The following is a 10,888-nucleotide window of genomic DNA, read 5'->3' on the forward strand; positions in this document are numbered from 1 at the left end:
TCAAGGTGTCTTCTAGATTTTCCCACGACTTTGTCAAGTGGAGAATTGCCACGTCGTCCGCATAAGCATATTTGGCGGAGACCGTAGTTGGCAGGTAGATCATAGATCATCCATATACACGGCAAATAAATAAGGACTGAGGACACCACCCTGTTCGACACCATTGCTGACAGAAAATGACTGTGAGTAATGACAACCCCAGCGTATGTACATCCGCTGATGGGTATACTAATAAACTATTAGACGATTAAGACATATCGTCACACCTCGTTGAATTAGTTTCTTGAATAGGAGGTTGTGGTTTACCCTATCAAATGCTTTCGAAGCATCTAAAAATACAGAGAAAACAGGACTTCGACGTTTTCTGTAGTAAGACACAGCTTGCTTAAGTACAAAAATGCACATATTTGTGCTATGCTTAGGTTTAAAGCCAAATTGATTATCATTTGTTGTGAGATAGTCATTAATGAAAAAAAGTACAACATGCTCAAATGGTTTAGAAATGACAGTAGCAAGAGCAATAGGTCTGTAGTTTGCGATGTCTCTTACGTCACCAGATTTGTCTTTAACAATGGAAACTAATTCAGTTTTAAGACAAGCATTTGGCACATACCCATGAACAAGGCACATATTAAAAAATGATGAAAGATATACACTGATACTGGAATCTGTATAAGCAATGTGCTCAGAAGATATTTTATCACAACTAACAGAGCAATTTAATGGCAATTTATGAAGCAAAGAAGAAACTGTATCAGCAGAGGTCAGAAATTGACTAGTATTGTGATAGCCATGTATATTATTCAAGTGAGATGAAACAAATTCTTCATTGACAACTTTTTTACCAGTCGAGTTTAGCAATTGATTAAAGTGACACATCCACACGTTCAAAATGTTTTTACTTCCAACAGCACTTCCAACAGAGGTAGGCAATAAACATCTTTGTGAACCAGACTGTCTAATTTTATCCCAAAATGTTTTAAACGAGGAGTCTGCATGAAATGCTTTGGCAATGGCATCTGCTTCATGCTGATCTCTGTTACTTTTGCACTTTCGTAGAGAAGATTTGAATATTTTACGAGTAGCAGACATGGCCTTGTGTATGCTGCCAGTTTTAGGTTTGCCACCTTCAACCCAGTCCAAGTACTTAGCTCTGGCTTGCTTGTGGAGGGACTTGACAGTATTGTTCCAACCAGGAGTTGAATAAGTAGATATTTTCTTGTTTTTAACTAAAAGAACTTTTCTTGAGGCATCTAGGAGGACCTCTACGATGCTGGTGGCCGGAATTAAAATGCTCGCAAAAATGGTTTAGGCCTATAGCCTACACTATAGTAGGCTACAGGGGTTCTTAACCTTTTTTATTTCGTTTACTCCTTGCAGAATGCAAAAAGTAAAATTTACCCCCACCGTTTTGGTGGCCCCTTGTGATGTCATCGTTTCCAGTCAACAATGTGAAGAAATGCAAAACATCCTTTTTTGTCTGGATTTACCTTGGCAAATATCAAAAACAAGCTGTTTATTTGCCGAAGACACGATTGTTCTTGACGGGGTCCTGTAAAAAATATTGTCTACTCAAATGTCCTAAATAACTATGATAAAAGCACACAAGAATGCTTAAGTTTTTTATTAATAACTGACACGTAATTTCAACAGTCAATCAGTGAGACTTTTGTGCTTGCTTTCCACGAACAATTTTGGAGATTCTTGGAACAGTCGTTGTCGTACACTTGCAGTGCCAAAGCCCAGCGCATTATCTCATCGTTTTGAAATTTCAACTGAGCTATCGGGGCGGACTCTTTTTTTATTACATTTTTTGTACTAAAATTAGTATTATCAAAACTACCATGCTTCACTTCTGTAGCTTCAATGTTTGATACAAATTGTTACAATTAAAATCTTTCTGCTTTTTTGTTTTCAAATTCTTTTTTTTTCATTTTTATCACTTTGACGACCTTTTCGGTGAAATGATCATTGAATTGAAATTGCCAAAAATTTTATTTAACTTGTAATTTTTGTAAAACCTTGGGAAATTGAAACTGGAATTAATTGATTAAAGTTTATGTGAACAGAAGCAGTATGTCTGTATTTTATTATATTTAATTATATCTCTATTTTTATTTACTTTTTTTCTGAATCCTCATGGTCACACTGCTGAACCGGTTTCCTGTAATTTTTACCGTGCTGAGTCTTTTATGACATCACAACTAAGTTTTGGAATTCGAGACTCTCAAGGTAAAAACTTCAGGGAACTGGTCACTTCTTGAATTTCGTTTGTAGGCTCAGGGTTGGAAGTAACGACTCGATATTCAGATAGCGTTATTCGTTACTTTTTGCATATCGAATGCTTATGCCCATTCCTTTTAAAAGTAAATATCGAATGCGCGTTATTCGCTGCTGTTTTATGCAAGCAACGAAATCATTATTCGTTTTTCACAAATCGATATTTATATGGGAGAACTGCTGGATTATTTTTTGTTGTTCACTTACTTCGTCGTCAAAACGAATTTACGAGATTTAGTTTTCGGATTACTATCCGACCTAGTCCCCTTCCGGTTTTCGAACTTTAAAGGATTAAGGAAAATTTTGTGGCAACACAGTTCAGAAAAACCATGCCAGTGAGAGTCGTTAAGAGTGTTGCCAACCTTGCGGTTTTCCCGCAAGTTTGGGCTTGTTTTTTATTGAGTTTTCGTATTTCTTTGAGTTTGCGGGTTGCTTGTTTTTGGGCTTGTTTTTTGGCTTGTTTTTTGGCCAGTCAATTTTCAGTAGTTGCTATCATTGCTTTTTTTAAGTATCGATAGCGGAAAGTCATTGCTTTTTTGGGCACTATCGAATAGTAAAATAGTCATTGCTTTTTGACTAACAACTTTCAATCTTGGTCTTTAAAATCTAAGCAAGATCGATGTTTTTTTTTAATAGTCAACAATGAAGAGAACCCTGCTTCACACAGATTAGTAGTTGGAAAAGGTATAATAACTTCAAATGCACGCTTAGTCAGCGTAGGAAACTCTTCGACTAATCCACACCAAAACTTGGAAAAGTCACCATTGCACGATAAGAATTTGGAATAAAGCGTTGTTGTACATTGAAGATCAATGAATTCATCTTTGCAAAGATCATCGTCAGCAATACTTTCTAACTTGGCTTCGAAGGAATGAGTTATCCAAAGAGCAGTAGGCTACTGTTAAAACTTTCACCTTCGAAGTAACCGTTAAAGTTCTTTTTTAAGGCGGCAAGGTGCTGGCATATTTCGACTTCGAGGTCAGAAATCTCGCTGCGACTTCTACAGACTTTCCAATCATCAAATGTTGGAAAATTTGCGTAAATTCCTTTTTGAACTTTTCTACTCCATCAAATTCCTAATTAATTGTGTACAGTAAAAATGTAGCACACATACGCTGCTGAAATGAAACTGGTAGTCTACTTGCGTGGAGATAAAAGAAAAAGTCGAAAACTTATGTTAAGCATAAATTTGAATGAAAATCGAGTGCAACACCACCAGTTTTTTAATAGGCCTACTGTAACTGAAAAAATGAAGTTTGCATCAATTTAAGATTCAGTAAATTTACCCCCGGTTAAGAACCCCTGCACTATACTGTGTATGGCCAATGAATTGTTGATTTTTAAACTTTATAACAAATGCTTATCTTGTTTGACCATCGAAAAATTATAAGCTATCTTTATAGTATTAAGTTAAGTTTTGCGAGTATAGCGTAACACATGGTGAAATTCATTTATCCAATAATTGGATATTTTTGCCCAAATATTTTTACAAACAACTACATAAGTGGGAAACTAAAATCTGGACGGTGGCACAATAATGTGTCCACAACGAGTAGTCTTGGGTTGGAGTGAAATAAACGAGGGTTCACGAGAGCTGGATTCTGTGACGGGGAAGGGCAATTGAGATAAAGTAAACAAGTCGTCTTCAGTGTGGAAGGAGGATTGTTGGCGAGGTGATGCTGCGTGTAAGGAGTGTTCTTCAGTAGGCTACGTGTAAGGGATTAAAAAGGTTTTAATCTGTCAATGGAGATATTGGACACACGGGAATCGAGATTCAATGTATAGTAGGCTATGTGTCTGAGCGTCATTCAACATCTTCATAGTGACGCTGAAGTGGTGTTCGGACAATGTCGTCATGCACAAAAACACATGATCATGTAAATAGAACGCTGTCAATGTATGCCTTGCGGTTGCAAGTGACGTGAGTTGGGGAACATCGCATAGAAGCCATAAACTTGATAAAGTTGTTAACTACCCAGCAAACATTGATTGCTGGGCCAGCGTCGGCTATATGCTGGGTATGTTAGCACAAGGCTGGCAATTTTGTCCAACATTTTGCCAACATTGCCAACATTACGCCAACAATTTCAATACTTCTTATTATGCGTTCAAAAAGGTCTTAAAGATTTTGTTTCAGGTTTATTTGTTTTAAACTGTAAAAATACTAACACAAACCTCTTTTCATGTGGTATTGCTTCAAAACACAGTTGTGTGATTGGCTGACATCGGTCAGAAGCATTGCCAGCATTGTGCCAATTCATAACAATTTCGGTGTTTTCTTCAAAATTATGCAAATGTATACCATCATTTTGCTACAATTTTACATTTTAATAATAGGCTATCAATGCTGTTATTATTTTCTGATACCGTACAAGTATACTATGAATACTTAAGACCAGCGTTGGTCAGAAGGGTAGCCCACAGTTTGCCAACAAAGTAGTTTCATTTTAGTTTGTTTATGCCAAACTGAGCAGAGGTCTAGAAAAAGGCTGGAGCAACAAAACGCGAACGCGATAACGTGCTTGATACCCAAACAGTTTAAACTTTCCATTAGCCCTACACGTTTCCACAAAATAAACAATTGCAAAGTCGGCTATATGCTGGATGTGAGGGCACAAGATTGGCAATTATGTCCAACATGTTGCCAACAATACGCCATCAGTTTCAATAACTTATTTCTTATTATGCGTTCAAAAAGGTCTCAAAGATTTTATTTCAGGTTTATTTGTTTTAATCTTTAAAATTACTAACACAAACTTCATTTCATGTGGTATTGCTTCAAAACACAGTTGTGTGGTTGGCTAACATCGGTCAGAAGCATTGCCCGCATTGTGCCAATTCATAACAATTTCGGTGTTTTCTTTCAAATTATGCAAATGTATACCATCATTTTGCTACAATTTTACATTTTTATAATAGGCTATCAATGCTGTTATTATTTTCTGATACCGTACAAGTATACTATGAATATTTAAGACCAGCGTTGGTCAGAAGTGTAGCCAACAGTTTGCCAAGTTTGTTTATGCCAAACGGAGCAGAGGTCTAGAAAAAGGTAGGAGCAACAGAAACGCGAACGTGATAACGTGCTTGATACTGAAACAGTTTAAGTTTCCATTTGCCCTACACGTTTCCACAAAATAAACAATTGCAATGTCGGGTATATGCTGGATGTGAGGGCACAAGATTGGCAATTATGTCCAATATGTTGCCAACAATACGCCATCAATTTCAATAACTTATTTCTTATTATGCGTTCAAAAAGGTCTCAAAGATTTTATTTCAGGTTTATTTGTTTTAATCTTTAAAATTACTAACACAAACCTCTTTTCATGTGGTATTGCTTCAAAACACAGTTGTGTGGTTGGCTAACATCGGTCAGAAGCATTGCCAGCGTTGTGCCAATTCATAACAATTTCGGTGTTTTCTTTCAAATTATGCAAATGTAGGCCATGATTTTGCTACAATTTTACATTTTTATAATAGGCTATCAATGCTGTTATTATTTTCTGATACCGTACAAGTATACTATGAATATTTAAGACCAGCCTTGGTCAGAAGTGTAGCCAACAGTTTGCCAAGTTTGTTTATGCCAAACGGAGCAGAGGTCTAGAAAAAGGTAGGAGCAACAAAACGCGAACGCGATAACGTGCTTGATACCGAACCAGTTTAAAGTTTCCATTCGCCCTACGTGTTTCTACAAAATAAACAATTGCAACGTTGGCTACTTCATTTCAGCTTCACTGGATTTATTCTTTGAAAATATTAATAGCCAACAATAAAATGACTCTTTAACTAAATGACTCATGTGGTTTAGTGGAAAAACACAGTTTCTTTCGCATACCGTATTCTTGTACCAACAACGCCATGATAAAAATCGTTTGTTCATATTCAACTGCTTCAGATAATTTAGTGCAATAAATGTCTTGTGATTCAAAGAACACTTTCAGAAAGTTTAGGCTTTGGCGCCTCCAATACCCAACTAGCATAATCCGTTCTTTTTACATTGATTCAACGTCTGCAGACGTTGGTAAGGTAACTAACAAGCGATAAACTTAAAAACGTGGTTGCTAATTCAAGTTGCCAGGTCTTCATTTTTTTCTTGTGTTCAACAAAAGCTTTTTTAATTTTCAAGTTTAACTATACTAAAATGTGTTGTAATATTTTTGAAAACATTTTTTCAGGACTAACCTCAAAATTTGCGTGCAGTTCAAGAAAATTTAAAACAACTTGTAAGCTTAATCGAATTCACTTATTGATGTTTAGTAGCGCTCGACACAGCAGCATGATTGTGGTGATCATGTAATCATTGAGTTGCGGCTGCACTGCCGCCGCGCTGCTGACCTGTCTGCAGACGCTGAATCAATGTAAAAAAAATCGATTGATGCAGTATCACTTGTTGATTTTGTTCTGAGAGCAGTCTCGCTCACTGTCTGATTTTGACCACGTGGGTGAGATTCTCGTGTCGCCAACAAAGGGGCGTCTTTACTTTAAATGCAGCAAAGCTTGCACAATAGGCCAGCTTCAGGAGCAGTCATGTTGCGTCGAAATCTCTCCTCAATTTCTTTAAGCGAGATTTCACAAAACGATCGCTACTTTTACTTTCAACGATCCGGCGAATCGTTTTTTCTCCTCTCGTGGTGCATAGAACAATACTGCAGGCACAATAATTGTTGTGAAAACTCCATTATGACGTCACTACTTAAACTTTGACTGGGCAATATGACGCGTTGAAGTGAAAGAGGCAACAAAGCTTTAGAATGCGGCGATGTGTTATATCAACGTGAGGAGATGCAATTTAGCAGAAGAACTTGGTTTTTTTATGAAGGAAGACAAAGGCCATGACGTAATCCTTTGCTAAAGGAATTATGACGTCACTCGATTCACTTCGACTGTTCAAGCATGGCGGTTGCTTAACAATGCAACAATGCTTATGTGAACAGCGCTAAGAGGAATTTTCGTTTCTTGCATCGAAAATATAAAAAATCGAATTCAATTGAGATAGGCCTATTACGGCCGAAAGAAGTTTTAGAAATGATCAAAATGAAACTATAGGAATGACTTACGACAATGTTTATGAAAACCTGGTAAGTGAATGTCTTTTATTCATTGAACCTGAAATAATTGTGTAAAGTCGTTTTTGTCACTAGGCTACGTTTACACAATTTAAAGAAAGTTATAAAACTCAATTTAGAGAAAGTTATAAAACTCAATGACCAATGGAAAACTTTCATATGAAATATTCTCGTGACAAATTTAGTGCCAGTGCTTCTAGATGAGTGCTAAGAAGATATCAGCAAAGTAGCAGAGCTTGTGATGTCCCACAACATGTGTAGAGTTCTGCTCAATCTTTGATTTTGCTGCTCCGGCAGTGTTTGCCTGACTGCTTGAATTTGTTTGTATTTTTATGTCGTGTGGATAGGTCTGTGATGGTTGTAGAGTATTTGCAAATGTAGCTTTCATTGCCGTCAACTGAATAATAATAATAATAATAACATGTTTTATTTTGCGCCCATTTTGACAACATAGCCTACAGTAGCCTACACTGCGACCTACATACGCAACAAAACAGACGACTGGAATCCCAAAATAAACTTTAAACGTTGGCTGTCATTTGTAACAGTCGAAAATTTCTGTAACAAGTGCTGAAGCTTTTTAATATGATGGATGAAACCCCTGTCATTACATTCGATTTACATTTTGCAGGTGGCAAATTTAAGTCAAGCTGTTGGCAAAAATGCAAGCGATTGTATCAGTGGACTTATTACCAACTATTATTATCGAACACAACACAGTTCAAGTCATGTCGAGAAAAAAGAAAGAAAAAAAAAACGTCGTAAAGTCTAAGCACTCGTTTGATTGTTTAAAAAAGAATCTGAAAAAGATTGTTCTTGGTGAGTACGGATAAATGTTTTTACTACGACTAAATGATTATGTCATAACTATGCCATTTTGTTCTTTTGATTAATGTATGATGTAATTGTGAAGAGTATTGAGTAATGTATGAAAATGGTTTAGTGGTGTATTCGCATTGATGTGAACAACGGACATGGTGGTTAGTAGGCTATGTCGGCATTTATATACTGATTTAACACTTCTTTTTTTACTTTCATGATTAGACATGGTGATGGCGCACGACAAAGCTGCTGCCGTGCAGCAAATTGATGAAGAGTTTCAGAGTGATTTCGAAATTGGAAAGACAGGCAAGGTGGCTGAAAACGGCAAAAACTAACTTTTGGTGAGCTTGTTATATGTTTGAAAGACAACAGCGCATGTGTTGCTTTAGTTGTTGAATAACTACTGTACACGCAATTAGAATGTATTGGAACTTGATTATTGCTCTGCGTGGCGCAGAATCAAATGATAAGTTTTTTGTCACGCACGTTGGAGAGAGGGATATTACATTGATATTGCAGATTGTCAATTAACTTCGTAGTATCCTGAACGACAACTGATCAAAATCCTACACAGTGGCGTAGCCAGAAAAATGTTTTGGGGGGGGCAAATATTTGATGAATTGAAGAGAACAACAAAGTGTTTGATTTAAAGCCATCGCCACTTGATATGCAGTGGCGTATCCTGGTGGGTTGAAGCAATAAAACTGGTAGCGGGGTTAGAGCGTGCCGAAGGCAAGCGTATTTTAAGGGGGTCCGGGGGCATGCTCCCCCGGAAAATTTTTGAAAAATTACACTCAAATAATGGATTATAGCGCTTTCTGAAAACACTTTTAGGGTAATTTTTGTATGAAATTTATTAGCAGATAAACAGCTATTAACTTATTAAAGATAGCTCTTACACACGAACTGGCAAAAACTGCGGCTAAATTAGAGAACACCAAAAACACAGCTAAACAAAAACTCAATAACTACACAAAAGCCCAACAGAGTAAGCCATTCTGAAATTGCTCCACAAATTAGTTCAAAGAAATGTAAATCGCGTAAATTTTGGGCGATTTACGATTTGGAAAATTTATTGGTGTCTTTCTGTGTGTCTAAAACAAGTCCTTGGGGGTGTTAATAGCCAGATGTCTTGGAAAACGATATAAATTTCTACAAACTTTATTGCATTTTCAACAAAGGGCTCAACTTCGGAATCCAAAGTTTGAAAATTTGGGGGGGCATGGCCCCTTTTGCCCCCCTGGCTACGCCTATGATTCCTACACTGTTGCCAAACAGCCCTCTTGAATTAAATATTTTTTTGTCATTCGCAGGAATTCACAATGATAAAGATACACAAGAAAAAGCTGCTGATGTGCAATGAATCTCCATCTATCAATACGATTTGATGTGGCTTGTTTCTAATAAATGTGAAAATATACGAAGCTCGGCTGTTACTTTGCTTTGTCACAAAGGGAGAAGTGTTGCTTATAAATCCGTGTTGCTGCTGTTCTTTCGCCCAAGGATTAGCTAGGTTCAACAATAAACTTTTGGTGATGAGCGAGGTTTAAGTACAGAGACGTTTGGCAAATGTAGATGCCAATGCTGTTCAGATGTTTTATGCACCAGCTTGCTTCGCATGGCCAACCTTGGTCAAAGCGCGGGCATCACAATAGTCACTAGATCAGATGAAGCAGCATCATGGTGCATAAAAGTCAACCAGAATTTAGGCGCCAGATGAAGCAAAATGGTGCACAAGCCATCTTGCCAACGTTGGCCAGATACAGATGCCAACGTTGGCAAGATGAAGCAAAATGGTGCATAAAACATTTTGCCAACGTTGGCAAGATACAGAAGCCAACGTTGGCTAGATGCAGAAGTCGACGTTGGCTAGATGCAGACGCCAACGGTGGCAAGATGCATACGCCAACGCTGGCCAGATGCATCCAAATGGTGCATAAAACATTTTGCCAACGTTGGCAAGATACAGAAGCCAACGTTGGCTAGATGCAGAAGTCGACGTTGGCTAGATGCAGACGCCAACGGTGGCAAGATGCATACGCCAACGCTGGCCAGATGCATCCAAATGGTGCATAAAACATTTTGCCAGCGTTGGCAAGATGCAAAAGCCAATGTTGGCTAGATGCAGAAGGCAAGATGCAGAAGTCAGCGTTGGCAAGATGCAGACGCCAACGCTGGCCAGATGCATCCAAATGGTGCATAAAACATTTTGCCACCGTTGGCAAGATGCAGAAGCCAATGTTGGCAAGATGCAGAAGCCAGCGTTGGCAAGATGCATAATCCAATGTTGGCAAGATGCAGAAGCCAACGGTGGCAAGATGCAGACGCCAACGCTGGCCAGATGCATCCAAATGGTGCATAAAACATCTTGCCAATGTTGGCGTCTGCATCTTGCCAATGTTGCGGCCAACTTCTTGCCAATGTTGCCCCAACAATCAATGTTTACTGGGTAGAGGAGTGTGACATTGAAGTAGTGGGTCATCAGAGGAGGTGAAAAATTGTCCAGGCAGACGCAGTTGTGTACCGAGAGTTAATTCTGTGGCAGAACAATTAATTTGTTCTTTGAGGGCGGAACGTAAACCTAATAAGACCTAGGGACCAGGGTAAGTTGGAGATAAAATCTATTGAATTATAATTATGAAGCCCCGAAAGCGCGGAACGCAAGAGCGTAGAAATGTTAGTAGGCCTAATAGTAGGGTGACCCTAAGAAAAAC

At 38.1% G+C, this 10,888-nt stretch overlaps 1 long non-coding RNA gene across 1 annotated transcript; it reads left to right on the forward strand.

Moving 5' to 3' along the window:
- The first annotated feature begins 7,299 nt into the window (after positions 1 to 7,299).
- On the forward strand, positions 7,300 to 9,543 carry LOC145767628 (uncharacterized). Its single transcript, XR_014288823.1, has 4 exons — positions 7,300 to 7,364; positions 7,984 to 8,171; positions 8,397 to 8,515; positions 9,488 to 9,543. It is a non-coding gene; the product is annotated as an uncharacterized LOC145767628 (long non-coding RNA).
- Positions 9,544 to 10,888: the final 1,345 nt, after the last annotated feature.

The sequence above is a fragment of the Aplidium turbinatum genome, chromosome 3 (assembly GCF_918807975.1).
Source record: "Aplidium turbinatum chromosome 3, kaAplTurb1.1, whole genome shotgun sequence".
Classification (NCBI taxonomy): Eukaryota; Metazoa; Chordata; class Ascidiacea; order Aplousobranchia; family Polyclinidae; genus Aplidium; species Aplidium turbinatum.